General features: G+C 34.5%; 1 protein-coding gene and 1 long non-coding RNA gene across 6 annotated transcripts in view; both read left to right on the top strand.

Moving 5' to 3' along the window:
* lobo (lost boys) overlaps nt 1–20,397 on the top strand; it is a 782,641-nt gene that overhangs the window by 475,760 nt on the left and 286,484 nt on the right. The window lies entirely within an intron of this gene.
* On the top strand, nt 15,610–20,206 carry LOC138705058 (uncharacterized). Its single transcript, XR_011333567.1, has 3 exons — nt 15,610–16,597; nt 16,788–16,995; nt 17,248–20,206. It is a non-coding gene; the product is annotated as an uncharacterized lncRNA (long non-coding RNA).

The raw sequence follows: 20,397 nt of genomic DNA, 5'->3' as shown, positions 1-20,397 counted from the left end.
AACCGTTAGCAATGATACAAACACACAAAATATTCTCTGTATATTAATATTGATAAACATCAAGGCCGTCTTAAATAGACGGAGTCATTTGTTTTGATTTCATTGTAGCCATCGTCGTCGTTCCTGCAATAACTCCTATGTCACATATCGATTTTCAGATTTTTGCTCTATTAAATAACTTAAATAGTGATGCAGCAAATAATACAATCTTCTATATATAACTTAATTATATTTCTTTCTTTCGAAAATGTAAGAATTCACGATTGCCATATATTGAATAAATTTGTTTTTCTTCCTACTAAAAAATTTAATATTTTGCACATAGAAGTTACGGAACAACGACACTATAATCTGAGGCGGCGGTGGAAATGTATTGTATTGTTATTTTCGAACTCTTGTATATCCTTAAATATCAGTCCTATCAAAATTTTGCCTAGAATAAAACTTATCCGAAATCATTTTTAAACAAACTTTTGTTATGTAGCATTTTTCATTAAAAACGATAATAAGCGACATATTTCGGTTTATTTAATTCAGGCCCCCTTATAACCCCCCTTTTAAATAAAGTACTCGTATTTTGAATGCCATATAGCCTAAAATCTAAGTTACAACGAACTTAATTTATGTTCCATTTTTCATCGAAATCCGTTCAGCTATTATCGCGTGAAAAGATAACAAACTTCTAGATAGACAGACAGACAGACAGACAGACAGACATACAAACAAAAATTTCAAAAAAGCGATTTCGGTTTTAGGATGATTAATTATACATGTTAACGCCAATTATTTTAGAAAAAGCGAAAATTACCAGAAAAATTTCGCTTACAGATTTATTATTAGTATAGATATGTGAGGAGGAAAATAATATATTATGCAATTAATTAAATATTTTTCAATAAGCATGTTTAATATTACAGTTTTGGAGTAAACCGCTTGTATGAATCTATTTCAGTACGAACATATTTTGCACAGAGTTCTGGATTTTATGTATAATATAATACATTTAACATTTAACGTGAGAACGTTGTAACATTTGTAAGTATTCGAAGGTTGTAGTTCTTAGTAGATTGTTGTTACAGGAGACAGCTGCTACAATTGCCACGCAAGCCACAACCCTCTCGTAGTGGCGAAGTGGCAACTTTGACAAGACTGCCCTTGGTGAACTTCTCCTTCTCTGGTAATGTTGCAATCTGTTCGCATCGTTCATTGGCTTAAAATTAGTAATTTTGAAATTAAATTTACATGAAAACCGTCCACGCTATGGAAATACATACGTCAAACAGTGGTCTAAAATCCATATTTAGGAGGACAAATGTAGAAAAATGACATGTAACAAAATTAAATAAAACCCTTAAATTATATTTCCTATGTAACTGAGTAACAGTCAACCGATTATCTTAATCAGCGGAGGTGGCTGCATAGCGAGATAAGAAGCCGGTAACATGCCACATTTCGCCACCCAGCATGTCTGCCCTTTTCTTTGTGCTGTAACTCTGTTGTAAGCAGGGGCGTATTTTGCGGACTACCGGGGCTACCGGCGGTAGCCCAAGGAAATTACAAAAGAAAAAGTTTATAATATAACATAATGTAATAATTTTATATTATTAGTTTTACCATAGTAATTAAAATTAAAGTACCTAATTGTTAGATTTATATGCGCTCTCTGCTCTCGAAAAGAAACAAGTTGTCAAGGCGGCATCGCTGGAGAAACCGCTTGCTACGTGAGGTAGCCTGTGACCGCACCGCGCACGCTGTCCTGTCGCACAACTGCCCGTCCCCCCCGCTCCCTTCCGTTACCATCGTGCAGTGTAGGCTGGGCGAGTTGCCGCTCTCGTAATCGGTTTCTTCGCAGGCGCGAAGCAGCAATACGCTTAGTACGCTAGCAATTGAATGTGATTGTGTTCTTGCAATATATTATTTTAAATCTGTGATTTGTTCGAGTGTCTAAGAGTTATATTAATTGTGAATTATTAAGTTTTTAATATCCCAATTAAGTGATATTGTGAAAAATATGGCAGAACAAGTTTCTGGAGAGGTTTGTGTTGAAAATGACTGTGTAATAGAAGGTTTATTAAAAGTGCCTTTTAACCGTCGTACATAACGAGAAAGTTGAAATTGTGAAAATGGAAAGACCAACTCCTGAGTTAAATTTGTCCATGGACGTAAAAGAAAAACAGCGAGAGTACACACGCCATTTCACTTCAACATCATAAGGTAAGTGGAATTGGTTGTGTGGTACTTCTAAACTGTCTAAACTATTTTGCTGGCCATGTTTGTTATTTAGCCGCGAAACTAATGTGTGGTCAAAAGAGGGGTTTTCTAATATGAACTCCCTTCGAACGGCAGTCCTAGAATACGACAAATCAAAAGCTCATATTTGTAGTAGCATGAACTTTGCAAACTTTGGGAAGACAAGAATTGATTTACAACTAGATAAGCAAAAAGCTCTACACATCAACCAACACAATGCTCTTGAGAAAAAAAAAATCGGGAGATTTTACTGCATCTTATTAACGCAGTCTGCTTTCTAGGAAAACAAGAATTGGCTTTTCGGGATCATAACGAGAGTGTGGAATCAGACAATATAGGAAATTATATTGAATATTTAAGTTCCTTAAGTGAATTTGACCATTTACTGGCTAATCATCTTGAGAGTTCAACAGTATTTCGTGGTACTTCTCTCGCAATTCAGAATGACTTAATATTTGCTATAAGTGGGGTTATGATAAAGAACATAAAACCTTTTGTGGCCATTGTTGTTAATGAAACAAGTTACTGCTCTAATCAGAGTCAATTTTCCACTGTTTTAAGATACGTCGACAGTACTGCCAATGTTCAAGAACGGTTTATAGGATTCACAAATGTCAGTTCGGACAAAATTGCTGCTGCTTTGTTTCAGCATGTGGAAGGTGTTATAGCAGAATACAATGTCGGCAATAAGTTAATTGCACAGACATACGATGGTGCTTCAGTTATGGCGGAAAATATTAATGGCTTAAAAACAAAAGTTCAAGAAAAGTATCCTCAAGCACTATTTGTCCATTGTTACAGCCATGTTCTCAATTTAGTTTTTCAACAAACTACTTCATCCATTCCAGAATGCCGCATTTTTTCAAAACACTGTCGGGTTTAGCTGCATTTTTCTCATCATCTCCTAAAAGATCAGAAAAACTCAAGGAATTTATGAACAAGAAACTCCCAAAAGTAGCACCAACTAGGTTGAATTTTACATCTCGGCTTGTAAATACAGTAAAGGAATACAGAGAAAAACGGACTGCTTTCTTTAAAAATATCATTTGTAATGACTCTGAAGAAAACTGGGATGATGCTGTAAATGTGCAGGCTCAAGGATATTTGAATCTTTTCACACAGTTTCAGAATATATTTCTTCTTGAAGTCTATGCTAGAGTGTTCGCACATACAGATGTGCTCTACAATATTCTTCAGACAAAAAGTCTAGACATAGCATACTACTTGCAAGAGGTATCAAAGTTAAAAAAAAAATACTATATCCGAGTTCAGACGTAGTGGGTTTCCGTCCATATGGAGTAATATGGAAAATGAAAATTCTTCAGCCAATACAATGGAACCACCATTAAAGCGAAGAAAAGGAGATGAGAATTGAAATACAGGCAGCTGTACTACAGCATACTAGATCGTATGCACATGGAAATTACTGACAGATTTTCTGATTATGGAAGGCTTCAGTTCACACATCTTCTAGACTCTCAAAAATTTTCTGCTTATAGAGAAAACTTCCCGAATGAGGCACTAAACAAATTATTTCAGTCCTATAACAGTCACTTTGATCAAGTACGTTTGAAAAATGAATTAAGTGTAATATATTCAGCAGAAGTCTTTGATTTTTCGAACAAACCTATCCATGAAATATTATCTGCCATATATGAAAACCAGCTGAACCAAGTTATTCCTGAAGTCCTTAAATTGGCAACATTAATTGTGACAATACCAGCTACGTCAGCATCGGTAGAAAGAACATTTTCTGCGTTGAAGAGAATAAAATCCTACTGTAGATCAACTCATACACAAGAACGTTTATCCGGCTTGGCACTAATATCCATAGAAAAGTCATTTCTACAGAAACTTTGCAAGTGGCCCAACTGTAATTTCAAGGACGAAGTCATTAACGTATTTTCGTCCCAATCAAGACGTCTGGAATTCACGTAAATATGTAAGGAATTTTATTATAGGGATTTTAAAATATATTTTGTGTAATAATAGGGTCAGTGGTAGTCCAAACCCTTTAACCAGTATACGCCACTGGTTGTAAGTGGTAGATTTCATTCATATTTGGTACCAACATGTCAAGTTGTTCTTTAGGTATGTAAAACTGTATGTTTTTGTTATATTTAATGTTATTATAGCATATCAAATTAGCATGAATGGACACGGGACAAAATATAAATATAACCATTGAGTGCAGACTTTGCTAAGGTAGAGAAAGAAAACCCTTTGTTTCGTCCCAAAATGAATTCTTTTCACTTCCTCCAGTAGGGTATTTAACTCTATTTGAAATGAAGTGTTAAGGTGCGCAGATTTGCGGAAGTAATAAATTATGAGCACTCTTCTTTCCAGGTGCAGTAGTGCAATTTTTCTCGATTGCAGTTATTTAAATATCTGTGAACAGAATTTGCTTCCGAAGTACAATTGAGGGAACTCAAGATGACAGCTTGTTAATTATGTATCAAATAAGCTTCCCGAGTGCCCAAAAGGTGCAATAGTACCTAAAATGTTACATTTTCCCCCAATAAGATAATTTATCGTTGGAGAGCAAGAGGATAAAGAATATGCTTTTTTTTTTTTTAACGAAATGGACATTGACTTAGTGAGCTACTTATTATATTAGGTTCTCATCGTGATATTAATGAAAATTTATATAAAACGTACCCCTGGAAGAAGTCGTGGCTGTCCAAGAAAGCTTTTCCATTACAGCAAGTATGAGGTCGAAACAAAGACAAGTCGACCTGGTTGGCGAGTTGGTATAGCGCTGGCCTTCTATGCCCAAGGTTGCGGGTTCGATCCCGGGCCAGGTCGATGGCATTTAAGTGTGCTTAAATGCGACAGGCTTATGTCAGTAGATTTACTGGCATGTAAAAGAACTCCTGCGGGACAAAATTCCGGCACATCCGGCGACGCTGATATAACCTCTGCAGTTGCGAGCGTCGTTAAATAAAACATAACATTTTTTTGAAACAAAGACAATCCAGAGAATTAAAGCTTGTATACAAAACAAGTTTACTACCTGTAACTACTGTATAAAGTTTTATAAAAATCTGTTGAGACGAAGAAAAGTTACAATTTTTGTCTAAATGCATCCCCCTGTAAAGGGCACTTCTCCTTATACCAACGTAAACAGAGTTTGTACACAAAACAAATGTACTAACTGTAGCTCCTGTATCAAATTTCATAAAAGTCTCTTAGATAGGACAAAAGTTACTAATTTTGTCTAACTGCGCCCCCCTATAAGGGATAGTTCCACTTAGACCAACGTAATGAGAGCTTTATACAAAACATATATGGTACGTGTAACTACTGTGTAAAATTTCATAAAAATATATTGGGTAGGAGAAAAGTTACTAATTTTGTCTAATTACGCCCCCTATAAGGGGTAGTTTCCCTTATGCTAACGTAATCAGAGCTTGTATACAAAAAACATGTATGCTACCTGTAACTACTGTGTAAAATTTCATAAATATATTTTAGGTAGGAGAAAAGTTACTAATTTTGTCTAATTACGCCCCCTATAAGGGGTAGTTTCCGTTATACTAACGTAATCAGAGCTTGGATGGTAGAAGAAGAAATCTCCTGTCTAGCTGAAAATGGGTCAAGGAAAGAGTAGATATTTTAGCGTACAATGCTGACACTAACAGGGCGTCATTGTGGATCCTACAATACGTTTTGAAGTAGGATGTCATCAGTCAGCCGAGGTCCACCATGAGAAGAAGTCGGTCTATGAGCCTAGTCAACTATTTCAAGCTGAAATATGACTTAATTCACGTTGAGGTATTCGATTTCCTTATAAGTGCTCCAGGGACTATGCCAGCTTTTTTCGAAGAATTTCGACGGCAATTTGCTCTGCCAATATCTCTGAGGGATGACATTGTGATAACAGTGTTAAAAAATCCTGTCAAATGCTGATTAATCACATGATCCCACATTAATAGCAATTGTAATTTTTCATGCCCTTTTCTTTGTTTTTTTTTTTTAATTTAATTATCTATGATAAACAGGCGGCCGGTTAGCTCAGTTGGTAGAGCAGCTGGCTACGGACTGGAAGGTCCTGGGTTCGATCCCAGGTGGTGATAGGATTTTTTCTCGTTGCCAAACTTTCAGAACGGCCCCGAGGTTCACTCAGCCTCCTATAAAATTGAGTACCGGGTCTTTCCCGGGGGTAAAAGTCGGTCAGAGCGTGGTGCCGACCACACCACCTCATTCTAGTGCCGAGGTCATGGAAAGCATGGGGCTCTACCTCCATGTCCCCCAAGTGCCTCCATGGCATATTACGGGGATACCTTTACCTTTGTATCTATGATAAACATGTATATTTATTTTTTGAGGATATACTGAGTCCGTAAGGGCTACTCTCAATGGGGGGCAGTTTGTAATATTACTTTAATGCAAAGTTGATGGATTTTCTTTACTTTTAATACTGTAGATGTATTATTGTAGTTATCGTAATTCCACAGTTCTAATGTATAAAAGTAAGCCTTAAAACAAGGTTCTTCAATTTTTCCAAACTCATCGTTTCTTTTTTGTCTGTCCGGATTAAGCGAAGTCCGGCTTATCGGTTCCAGATTAACGAGGTTTTACTTTGTAGATGCACAAATTATTGCATACGCTATACTACATTTTACAGGTTAGTAAAGGCGCGTTAAAGTGTCATCCTCAAACAATTATCATTGTTTCATGTGTGCTGTCATCTTTTTAATGAAGGTGTAACTCTGAGACATTTCGATACTATGTTTTGGAAAGATCTCAACATGTGTCTAGCTCTCCCTGATTTCGCCTGTGGTTCATCTTAGGTGACCTAGGGCGGCTGTCTCTGTCAAAATTTTGGAAGGTGATAATCAGCGCCACTTTCACCTTTTTTCCTAACCGAGATGGTGTACACTGCGCCACCGACATATGTAAAGTTCACCAACTAGATAGTGTAAATAACATCACCGACATATGTAAAGTGCTGCACGCTAACATTTTCCTTCCCACTTTCCCAGACTTAGGACTGGCTGCGAAATTACGTAGGTGTGGTTAAAAATGTTAGGCTTAGTAACTTTGTCACTTATAAAATGATTTAAAATGTTAGACTTAATAACTTTGTCACTTACAAAATTGTTAAAGATGTTAGGCTTAGTAACTTTGTCACTTATAAAATAAACATTCCTCTGAACTTCATTCCTCCTTCATTTCATGAGCATTTTGTTTTCATATGGCGCCTTCTTAATGAAATCGAAACGGGATATTTCATTGTTTATGTATTGGTGTCTCCATTTGCGTAGGCGACAATACTTGCCATTTATTTTAGCTGATGTTCTTACAGGTATTACTTGTTGAATGCTTCTTACTTTTATGTAGGCACTTATTTTGGATTGGAGAAATACATCTAAGGAAAGGAAAATGTTGGAAGAGGCGTGGTAAAACATGAAATTATTATATTTTGCATAAATTAATTCTACTGCATTATTTGTTTCTTTGTATGCAGTGGATTGTTCATTCGCCCATAGTGTGGGTGGAAACGGTTGTCAAATACAGTCACAGAATTTAGTGACGTTATCATGAAGTTGTCAGTAAAACAATCATCCACCTTAGTCAATTTACCAAAAAAATAAATAAAATAAAATAAATAAATAAAAATTCAATATCGCAAGATCCTGCTGTATACAATTTCGCTAAGTATAATTCAATTATTTTGTGGTACTATTTTTGTGATAAGTGGAAATTGCATCCATCTATTTTACTATTTTGGAAAACTTCACTTACAGCGCTATGTATGGTCTGTTCAAAATAAACTCGCAATTGTTGCAGGATAGAAAGTTAAGCGTCGTGTAGTAGGCCTACATGTTTCCTGAATTTGACGGAAAATATGTATGTAATTTGCAGTCGATTTATTTGGCAACAACTTATAAACCAATGGTACATAATGACCATTTTTGTATCCATGAATACTGAATAGCTGGCAAAGGAATGCTATGCAATATTCGAATGTACCATTTACGTATGTTTTTTCGCACTCACAAAGAAATATTAAGTTATTGTTGCATGAAAAAATTATCACTACTCACCGTGTCATTAAGAAACAAACATTCTTCCTACCTGTTAGTCTTAGGAGATGCAGCACGAACTGCTTCGTGTACGTCAGCTCTGCTTTGTGGCAGTGTTGGCATAACACTTCTCTTTAAGTTCCGACGAATACGAGAGGTGTCAATAGTACTTAGATTACTTTCCTCCTCGTACTCAGAAATTTCTTTAAGTATCACTTTCGTAGGTTTCTCTCGAAGTAATGCATCATCTTCTCTTAATTTTCTTTTAAGATGATTGGCGGTTTAAGTTCTGATCGCCTTCGTGATTATGTTCTAAATTTGATTTCTGTAAGTCAGCGTTATAGTCTGACTCGCTACACGTAGTATATATTTTACTGCAACACGTCTTATTTACACAGGACCATCTGCACCGACCATTTTTACTTTTATGTTTCAGTCGGAATTTGTAGTCGTCAACGATGATGAGACGTTTCCCATTTTGGTAATTGAGAATGACTCGCCGGCGTTACTTATGCCGCTTTTCGTCTAACGGGGTAAGTTAGGAAATACAGGGTTTTGGGCAGATTAAAGAAACTTAAGTTAGACTTGTCTTCTTTCCTTTCCTCTTTTACCTCATTTCTTTTATTTTTTATATTCATTTATATCTAAATTACACATTATATTATATGTTATTTATAGTGCTATTAATTATTTGATATTATTATAGTATAATTTACTTATCTTGCCGAAGAGTAGAGTCGAACCGGTTCCGTACTGTTTGCTTGTCTGAAGTCTTATCTATACACCACGAGATCATTTGCAAAACACCCGTTTGAAAGTTCCTGATATGTAGCATTAATAAACGTCGTAGATGGCGACATATAAACATAATATATTTCATCATTCGTCATTATTCTTTCATATTTTCAACTATCAATATATCTTAATAGTAGCCTACTGTGGCATGTTCGACGCAACAGTCCATTTTTAGTACCGCGTAGTGAATAGGCTACATCATTGAAGTGCCTTCTACAGTACTTCATCGGTAGGTCTATATGAAAGTGAATGTGAAATCACATTATGTGAATTATGTGACGTTTTGAAAAACGAACAGTTATTCATTCCATTTTTACGTGACTTGAGGTATATCCCGGGTATGATAAAACCAAATACGTTGTAGTTATATATAATCAAAGACGTTATAGTAACACCGCCGAGTTGTTCTCAATTACTCCCGTTTTTTTTTACTTTGTTATTTAACGACGCTGTATCAACTACGAGGTTATTTAGCGTCGATGGGATTGGTGATAGCGAGATGATATTTGGCGAGATGAGGCCGAGGATTCGCCATAGATTACCTGACATTTGCCTTACGGTTGGGGGAAAACTCGGAAAAAACCCAACCAGGTAATCAGCCAAGCGGTAATCGAACCCGCGCCCGAGCGCAACTCCGGATAGGCAGACAAGCGCCTTAACCGACAGAGCTACGCCGCGCCGGTGGCTTACTCCCGTTTTGACTCACCATTACAGAAACCATTACATCCATGGCTGCGACAACGATGATAGTTTAGACACAAGTGAATGACTGGTTAGTGAGCGTGTGTTATGATCTATTTTGCTATGATATAGAACAGTTGTTACCAACCGTTGGCAAGTCGTATAAACCTATAGATACATTCAATATCGATACAACCAGTGATTTTAACATTATAAACTGGATACACAACTCCTGTAGACAAATGCTGAGAAAACCGTGACATGTAACTTTTGTACTATTGACACATCTGGAGAGTATATATATATATATATATATATATATATATATATATATATATATATATATATATATATAGTTGAAAGAAGTGCATCTTTTAATTATATTTATTTAATTTTGCCGTTATAATGGTGAAATACTGTGCAGCATACGGCTGTAAACAGTTACAAATACCAGGAAGTGGAATTCTGTTTTATAGATAAGCTATTTGCATCAAAACACGAATTCGAAATTATAGTAGGCCTATTGGCCACCTATTTAGTCAATGATTTGATCACGATGTGATATTACAGGGTGGACAAAATAAAACTGGCCCGTGGAAAATTTATATGAAGTATCCGTCACGGTCGGTTATTCAGGTGAAGTAAGTGAAGTGCCACTTCATCTATTTATGTGTAAAAAATTTTATCTCATATTAATAATTAATTCTAGTTATTACCGGTACATATTTCTAAAAGAAAAAAAGTTTTCTTTTCAGTCGTTATGAACAGTGTTTGGTTGTATAAATAGTACCTGGAACCATCCGCTGAATAGAATAATGTCAAGTGTTACGAGCACCGAGCGGCGGCTATTGGAACTTACAATACTGTAGAGGTGAAATTATTTGCGTTCCCATTCTCATACAGCACTTGGTTTCCATGGTAACGTGAAGTCACTCACTAAAGAAAGATTGTATGAGTGAAGTGCGTTTCTGAGTCTTTCAGTTACGGAGAACTGTCAGACTTGTAGGTGGAGTAACCAGTTTGCAGATCTAACGGTACTAATAATATATTGTCGTACCATCGGATCTATGCCCCTTCAGCGCTGTCGTTCTTGGAAAAGTTAACGCCTCTACTCACCCCATTCCACCCGTTTCTCTCCCACTACGTCAAACAGCAGGCCACGAAACTTGCCGAATAGGGATGTTGCCAAACTTCCGTCAAACAGTGTCATGTCTCTTGAATATTGCTTATAATACTGTAAGGTTAATTATTACTTATTCATAATTTAATTTAAGTAGGTCTAATGACGCTGATTGACTTATGCAAAATGCTATTACTTGCTTAATAATATTTCTTTCACCACTCCGTGCTACAGTATTCATGTTGAGTTGACAACACTGGACTGCAAGTGCAAATAAACTGTCCCGCAAGAAGGCTCAAAATTGTGAGTAGTGGGGGGAGAGAAAGAGAGCGGGATAGAAAAGAGAGAAATAGGAATACAGGGGGAGAAATGAATTGCCGAGGCTGAAAAGGAATTAAGATTCAGTTCGCATATCTTACGGGGGCACAGAACCGATGGTCGGACTATAGAAGGGTTGAAGCTGGTCTCCAAGGTTGGGAGCTATTGTTTAAGGGCCGTGAAATTTTACAGTATGTAATACTTGACTCAAGAATATAGGGAAGACCAGGTAACTTGATACCCTAAGGGTGAAACCTAACCATTTTTCCCCCATTACTACAAATGCTAGTGGATTATGGTGATTTTCTAGTTTGAAGGTTGAATTTTCTTTTGCCAACTTCGTTTCGAATTTCGATACTGACAAATACTGTAAATGGTAGTGATTTTGTAACTGGTATGTTGGCAGCTGAGGCAAATATCGACAATATTTGCCGGTACTGGAGTTCCATGAAATTAAAATTGTACTAGATTTCTCAGCCGGTTACTGGAAGATAGTGAAATTCGAACTTATTAATAATTAATTAATATTAGTATTAATATTAATACATAATAGTTATTTTATGTGTTGCGTTGTGGTTATAATTCAAGAATAGTCAGATAAGTACGAATAAATATAATATACTTGGGCGTGATAATGCACGTGGGTAATGGATAGAAATATTATTTCAAATTTTAATGAATTTCTTTCGTGTTTAGATTTTTATTACTATGTCAAAAAAATGAAATAGTGTTGCAGTGACTCCTCCAAGGAAGAAAATGTGTGGCATTCAGAGTACGCTTCAGAAATCTGTAGTTCACGTGTATAATGAGTTGAAGAAAGAAGATAATGAAGAAGGAATTATGCTAACGGAGACAGCAATTACAACCAGAATAGGACAATTATTAGGAGTAAGTATTCTTAAGCATACATTTCAAAGTGGTATTCAGTTTTAGGAGTTTGCACTAATAATTTCATGATTGTGGTCAAACAAAACAAATTTTTAAGTTAGGCCTAGATGTTTAATCAAGTCAGTGATTTTCATATTGCCAAACTAAATACATTTAAGATACTGTAATACTGCAGTAGGTGATAGCTTAAATACATTTACAAATTAGACGAACAAATAATCAAACAGCACGAAAGTAAATTTCCAGTTTTCTCTTTTAGTATTAAATTAACCGTTCAGATCACAATTTACATGCCACATCGGCCGAAGAAAATACAAGTCATATTGTAATTATTAACTTGATATTGCAGCAAATATTACATGAATGTTGGCCTGTTATGGTGCTTAAAAATAATTCAGTTTTATATAATAACTATATAACATACTCTATAAAGCATAGGAACGTTGACTCTGGCTGAATAATTTATTCATGACTGGTCTAAGTAATATTAAATATGGTGTTTCTTCAGAAAAGCTACCCCACCCAAAGTACTTGTTAAGATATAACACTCGAGAGGACGAGGACGCACTACTGGGAAACTAACCATTTCTCTTCGTCATGGACCTCTCGCATGTTATATTGGTAATTAGTAACAAGTTTGAGGGAGGGACTACAACAATGCATTAGAATATACAGGTAAGTGTCAAAGGATTTTTGTGCTGAAAGTATTTGTGGCTGTGCTCTAAAACCACGTGTTCATCACTATGTAAATATCACAGAAATCAATTAAACAAAATAAAATTATGCCTTCTTTGATGTAGCTTTTCTGGAGAATTACCTAAATATTAGCCTACTTAAACCTATCGTAGACCCAACCTGACATATTGATCATTTTCTATTCATATAGCTGCAAATGTTGGTATCATGCATGAATTTTATGATATAACAATTTTTAGAAGTGTTATGTTATTGTTTGTTATTACAGCTTGGCTTTACTACAGCCACGAATGTGAGAAATTCACAGAAGGGGACCCCACTTGTGACACCAGGAAAACATAGACTACGTCACGGCCTACTTGATTGGAAGGCCACCGCGTTGTAATTGCTGCAACGTTACATGGGGGCTCAAATTTGTGGCAGATTGAAAGACTGCTTACAGAAGATATCACTGTCATCTGTAATATTAATCTTTACCTGAAGTAGCTATGTATGTAGAGATAATTTCACATACATAATTCTTTGTCATTTCAGACATGTTGATATTTTAACGAAAGGTAGGTGTAGTTTAAATTGGTGGAACAAGGATCACACGAGGATGAAAATCTTAGTACATTAGTTTCAGATGTCTGCCCTTGAGGCAAACCAGTGTTCGATATTTGTAAACAAATAATATCTGTCGTAGCCTACTACTCAACAATTAGGCGTACTGCAAAATTTAAAATTATCTTGCAAGTACTAGCTGCTCTGGCAAAGAGGGAAAATTAGAAATATTGTGTAGAATTCCATGATATATTGCAGAACCCTTACTTTCTTACTTACAAATGGCTCTTAAGGAACCCGGAGGTTCATTGCCGCCCTCACATAAGCCCGCCATCGGTCCCTATCCTGTGCAAGATTAATCCATTCTCTACCATCATATCCCACCTCCCCCAAATACATCTTATATTATCCTCCCATCTATGTCTCGGCCTCCCCAAAGTCTTTTTCCCTCCGGCATCCCAATTAATACTGCCTATGCATTTCTGGATTCGTCCATACGTACTACATGCCCTGCCCATCTCAAACGTATGAATTTAATATTCCTAATACGAATATGAAGAATACAATGCGTACAGTTCTATATTGTGTAACTTTCTCCATTCTCTTGTAACTTCATCTCTATTATCCTCAAATAATTTTCTAAGCACCTTATTCTCAAATACCCTTAATCTCTGTTCCTCTCTCAAAATGAGAGTCCAAGTTTCACAACCATACAGAACAACTGGTAAAAACCGGTATAAATTCTAACTTTCAGATTTTTGAGAACATACTGATTACAAAAGCCTCTCAATCAACCGAATAATATTAGGCATTTCCCATATTTATTCTGCATTTAATTTCCTCCCGAATGTCATTTATAATTGTTACTGCTGCTCCAAGATATTTGAATTTTTCCACCTCTTCGAGGTATAAATTTCCAATTTTTATATTTTCATTTCGTATAATATCTGGTCACGAGACATAATCATATACTTTGTCCTTTCGGGATTTACTTCCAAATCTATCTCTTTACTTGCTTCAAGTAAAATGTCCGTGTTTTCTCTAATAGTTTGTAAATTTTCTCCTAACATATTCACGTCATCCGCATAAGGAAGCAGTTTATGTAACCAGTTCAATTCTAAACCCTCTCTGTTATCCTGGACTTTTTTAATGGCATAATCTGGAGCAAAGTTAAAACGTTAAACAGTGCATCTCCTTGCTTTAGCCCACAGTGAATTCGAAAAGCATCCGACAGAAATTGGCCTATACGGACTCTGCTGTACGTTTCACTGAGACACATTTTAATTAATCAAACTAGTTTCTTTGGAATACCAAATTCAATAAGAATATTATATAACACTTCTCTCTTAACCGAGTCATATGCCTTTTTGAAATCTATGAATAATTGATGTACTTTACCCTTATACTCCCATTTTTTCTCCAGTATCTGTCGAATACAAAAAATCTGGTCAATTATAGTCGACATATTACGCATAAAACCGCACTGATGATCCCCATTAATTTAATCGAAGTAAGGAGTTAATCTTCTCTAAAGAATATTGGACAAAATTTTGTACGAAATCAACAAATGTGAAATTCCTCGAAAGTTACTGCAGTAAGTCTTTTCCCCTTTTATAAAGATAGGTACAATTATGGACTCCTTTCATTATTCTGGTACAATGTCTTTTTCCAAAATAGTTCATACAAGCATATAAATTTCGCTAGATAATGCGCTACCGCCCTCTTGTATTAATTCTGCCGGAATTTGATCTATAGCTGAAGACTTGTACTTTTTCAGGTTTTTTTTTTTTATTGCAGTTTCGACTTTAGAAAGTGTGAGTTCGAATATAAATGACTCAGCAGATTCTATTTGAATTTCGTCCCATTAATTTCTATTTGGCCTATGTACATTTTAGTAGTTGCTCAAAATAGTTTTTCCATCTGTTCTTGATGGAATGAGTTTCCGAACCCTATTAAATAAAAATGTAACAATTACGGATAATGCCTTTTTTAATTAATTAATGTTATGTTTTAAGTTCCGTCTTCAGACCTGCAAGAAAATGACATGTGTTACCTCAATTTTGTATTATTATTATTATTATTATTATTATTATTATTATTATTATTATCATCATCATTGTTTGTAAAGCTCATAACAAAATTATTTCGGACAATAATAATGAAACGTATTATAGTGCCTACATGGCGTTAAAAACTGAATTATTTCCTTAATTGTGAGATATTAAGTAGGCTATATGCTGGAATCGTCTTTAATTTGCTCACTGATACAACATGGTTAATGTTTTATGAATACATATCCAGCAAAGTTTGAGAATCTACTTTTATTTCATGATAGAATTTAGAAACATTTTACATTCAAGCAGACTATAATGTGACAGATGTCGGCCCCCACAAATGCATTGTAGCGGCGTTGCCACATTCAGTGCGGTGGCCTTTCATCAAGTAGGCCGTGAGACTACGTAAACATTCAGTGACTGATGCTGATGATTTTACGAAAGATGCAATTGCGAGATTTATTTATGACAAGTTACATAAAGGTAGGGAAGTTACAGGAATTATTGTGTTGATTTATGCAATGTAATTCTGATATTAGTCATATGTATAAAAATATGGCATAATTTTCATTTACTGTTACAGGGGAAGTACTAACAGCAGCAAAAGTTCTGGAAAATATGAATGATGATTATGAAACATATTTATTTAGAGTATCCTTATCATCGGTGAAAAAAATTTTGAAAGAGATGAAATTTCTATGGAGCAAAGGGGATCCTTATACACATGTACGAGAAAGTGATGTTATTCGTTTTTAAGAGAATATATAAGAAATGTGGAGCGTGAGAACCCTAAACCCGTATTATTCTTGGATGAGACTTGGATTTTTATGAATGGTAAATTTCAATGTATTGTGAGACATTGAGTGATTGAATTTTTTACTAACAAATAGGTTAACACTTATGTGGAATATGAAATTGCAATTAATATAGGCTACTAGTAATGAATTCAAGTGGGAACAACATGTTTTGCAATTAATAGTTTCATATTATAACTAGAGGTTAGTTATAAAATTCTTGAACGGTTTTCCTGTCTTTAAAATTTTTGTGTCTCTTAGAGTGTCAATGTGAATTGCTTGTCTCTCTCTGTTTTTTTTAAGTAGGATCACCCACTTATTCATGAAATAAACCAGGTGAAGTTTCCAGTGACATGAATGGTGTTATTCATAGACCAACAAATGAGGGTGGAAGATTAGATGCCGGAACGAAAGGTGGATTTATACTCGGTAAGTTATATTGATTTATATTTTACATAAATTTGGCAAGAGTAATTTTTTAAATCAGGGTACAAAAATATAAAAATTGGTGACTAAATAAAAACGTGGGAAAGCCTTTCACCAAAGAGGATCTCATGTCATGTTATGTTATGTTATGTTTTATTTTCTTTATTTAAATGCTGTATAATTTTTATTGCAGGTGCTGATTTAATTTTTTCATGCAATTGAAAGAAAAGTCAGGACTACCATAGTGCTATGAATAGCCCTGTAGTTGAGAAGTGGGTGCAAACACAGTTGTTGACCTGAGAACATTAGGGCAATGCGTTATTGTCATGGATAGTGCTGCATATCATAGCAGACTTGTGAAAAATCAGCCAACAACAAAATGGAGGAAAGAACAGCTACTGGTGATTGCAACTGAATATAATAGATTTGTTGTACTAAATGATAAGAGTTGATGGTGTGAAATCACCTTTTGATATTATATTTCAATATTAATTTCCATACTTTGCAGTTATTATTATTATTATTATTATTATTATTATTATTATTATTATTATTATTATCATTACTACTACTACTACTACTACTACTATTGCAACCGTTTCTCTTATTTCTCATAATTAGGCATACTTATAGATGCTACTTTTTTCTTTCAGGTGAAATTGAATCTACATAAGAATCCTAAAACAACAGAGCCTTGCCAATTACTGTTCTGAAGCGGCCTTGTCTTATGTGTTGTGTCTATATACAATTAATTCTTTCAGTTTTTTTTTTCCCTTTAATCTAATGAAGTTGTTGGTTGATTGATACCAAGTGTTCAGCAGTTGATGTCATTTGTTATCTTGCACTCCAATATTTAACCAGATGATTGAAAGCTGTGTAAAGTTAAACAGTCAAGACAATGATCCATATCTTCATTGAGATTTCAGAAATGGCATGGGGAGATTCTGAAATATCAGTTCTTTGTAAATATTTGAGACAATCATGGCCTGTGATAATATGAGTACTGCCACTGTAGATTTTCATAGAAGTTCAGTTATTAAATTAGGTGTATTATTTTTTACTATGTATTGTACTATATTTTTGTTTCGCTTAATTGATGAATTATATATGCTGTAAATTCAATAGTAGACTGTAGGCCTATAGCTTAACTGATGAATTGTATGTGCTATAAATTAAATAGTAGGCTGTATACCACAAGTGATGAATTGTTTATGCTTGTAATGTGAAGTAATTTGCATGATATTTATTATCAATTTCTGTATATTTCAACTGATTGAATTGTTTATACTTTTAAATTGAATTAACTTGCTTGCTATGTATTATATTTTATAGCTTAACTGATGAATAATTGTTTAGGTTTGTCAATTTAATAATCTGAGTGCCATGTACTTCATATTTTTAGTGGAGCCACCAATGTAGCTTAGTCGGTAGACTCGTTGGCCTGAAAATTCAGAGCTGCACTCGAGGGTAGTTTGGATCCCCCATTTGGTCTGATTAGTTGGTTTCTTCTGAGAATTTTCCTCCATCGTGGAGCGGATGCCGGATGGCCTATTGCAATTTTTTCATTTGCTTTAGAATCATTCCGATTTTTGTTACCACATTGTCATGTTCTGATCTTGTTATTCTTTTAACAGTGTGGTAAGATGCAGGTATAGATAACCTTACAGTAATTTTGCTACCTTTCAATTACCTCATTACCTCCCACTCCATAAAGTTCATGGATCCACAGAAGTACCAGTCGTCGATGTAATTAGACCATTTTGCTTAAAATATTAAAACACTGTAAAATATTGAGATTTCATGCTGTTACGTCCAATACTGCAGCAAGAATATCTGATTTTGAGTCTGATAGTATGACAGCCTTCTCAGATTTATGAAGTTGATACTGGAGATTTTGTAAGCTTAAAAGTGTATCTAAATTTTCACTATCAAAATTAGTCAGTGTTTGAAGTTAGTTAGTTAGTTAGTTAGTTAGTTAGTTAGTTAATTAGTTAGTGGCGTTTAAAAAGGGAGCGTCAGCTACTATGGCTATTTGCACCCTTATCTAAAATCTTTCACTAAACACAAACACAATACAATAACCAGAAAGTTTAAAAAACTAAAAAGCATTGTCACGGTTAAAATGGGGCAAACAAGTGTTTGAATATAATTCCCTGTAAAAGGGAATATACTGGTATTGTACTACAACACCACTACATCTATGGCTTGGTAAACAGGATCCATCTATAAAAAATACTGTATGTAGTCACTCACTGACCAGATCATTTATCGTTTCTAATGATTTTTAAAATGTCTGGAGAAGTATCACATTTCTTAACATCATCTGTTAAAGTTAACTTATATACTATTCATTTTGAAATAACTTGGGATTGTGTTTTATTAGTAAAGTTTCCCTTGATTGAGCAAGTTTGAGTTCTCCAAGTAGAGTCAAAAAGTCTGTTGGGATTTTGGCTCAGTTTATTAATATTTGTGGACTGTGATTTTTTGTTCTAGACAACCATATTATCTGCAAATGATGAGATTATCATAAGACCTATTTCTTTAGTTAGACCATCGACATTAATATTGGAAAATGTATTCCTGAAAACAACAATGTGGGAAGCCCAGATGAATCTGTCTCTATTTACATATTTGTGACAATGAATCAAATAATCAAGTCACTGACCCAATGTAACACTTTATCATGGACACCCTAAGTTTGCAATTTCTTAAGTGATTTATATTTACAGAGCCATATGATCCTTGAAAATAAATTAAAATTGCTAAGGTGTTTTGTTTTCTGTTTAAAATATCTTTAATATCTTCACTAAAATTTAAAATCTGTCCATTTGTTGAATGTAATTTTCTAAAGTCAACTCAATAAGATGAAAGTTAGTTACTAGATTCCAGGAACCAATTCAATCTATGAAATCATCTCTTACATAATTTTGGCTATCATACTGGTAAGTGGTATCTGTCGATAACTCGAAAAGATATTAGTTGAATAATTGCTTTTCAAAATTGATGTTATGATAGATTTTCTCCAGACAGATATTGTATTTTAGTTGAGATTACAAAATAAAAGTAGTGAGTTTGCTTGTTTGCCAACATATTTAAGAAAATCAGCATGTGTATTGTCTGGACTTGGAGATGTTTTGGGTCTTATGTTATTAAATGAATAGTAATATTCAGTTCTTGATTAAATATTGTTATATAAAGTAGATTGTAGATTTAATATTTCTTTCAGTTTTTCCTTAATAGTCTGACGTACACAGATAAAACTAACACCCACACCACCAACTAATCTAATAGAAATTAAAATATAATTAAATGTAGAAAAAGTAATTAAAATTATAAATACACGTAATAAACCATACCCCCTAATTTCAACAATATACTATTTTATTCCCTTTTACAGCTTGTAGATAATTATTAATTATAGTTATTACTTATTAGCATAATATTTATTGAACTTATTGGCTATTTCACTTCGTTTGAAAGATGTTATTGTGTACAAAAAGCATTTTTTGATGATCGTTTCATGCTGTATGTTGTGATGCTATGATTTCTGGCCATCTGTTCTGTGTAATCCATCTTTTGTATAGAATTAATAAAATACTCTTTTGGTAGTAATTATTTTATTAATTGAGTATTTAATTTTCACCAGCTCACATTTCTTGAATCATTTGTTTTTTCTTATTTAAATTTAGGACACAAGAGCCAAAATGAGACTTCACAGTTATGTATCATACATTTTTTCAATGACAGACGTGGAGTTCCAGAAATAATAAGTGTAAGTGTAACATTATTAAGCAATTTACAAA

This window comes from Periplaneta americana, chromosome 8 (genome assembly GCF_040183065.1).
Source record: "Periplaneta americana isolate PAMFEO1 chromosome 8, P.americana_PAMFEO1_priV1, whole genome shotgun sequence".
Classification (NCBI taxonomy): domain Eukaryota; kingdom Metazoa; phylum Arthropoda; class Insecta; order Blattodea; family Blattidae; genus Periplaneta; species Periplaneta americana.
Note: the sequence above shows the minus strand (reverse complement) of the source record. Positions and strands in the feature narration are given on the sequence as shown.